Consider the following 358-nt stretch of genomic DNA (forward strand, 5'->3'; position numbering starts at 1 on the left):
GTGAAATGCTTTGAGGATCAATGAGGCAACCTAGTTGAAGGACTGAATCACGACCCCATCTCTGTTTTCATTTTAGCCATTGACATCACCAGGCAGCTTACTCTTAATCTTAGCCCCATTCATCCCCTTAGTTCTGAGTGGGATTTAATTTTTATTAATTTTAATTTAATTTAATAATTTAATTTATATACCGCCCTTCTCCCGTAGGACTCAGGGCGGTGCACAGCATATTAAAACAGATACAAACAAAATACATCAAAAAACAAAAAACCCCCATAAAACCAAATTAAAAGCCAAATATTGGAAGCTGTGTGTCAATTAAAATTTTCTTAAAATCATCCCTACCTAAAATCCTCCC

Source organism: Protobothrops mucrosquamatus, unplaced genomic scaffold, assembly GCF_001527695.2.
Source record: "Protobothrops mucrosquamatus isolate PMUCROS unplaced genomic scaffold, P.Mucros_1.0 scaffold458, whole genome shotgun sequence".
Taxonomy (NCBI): domain Eukaryota; kingdom Metazoa; phylum Chordata; class Lepidosauria; order Squamata; family Viperidae; genus Protobothrops; species Protobothrops mucrosquamatus.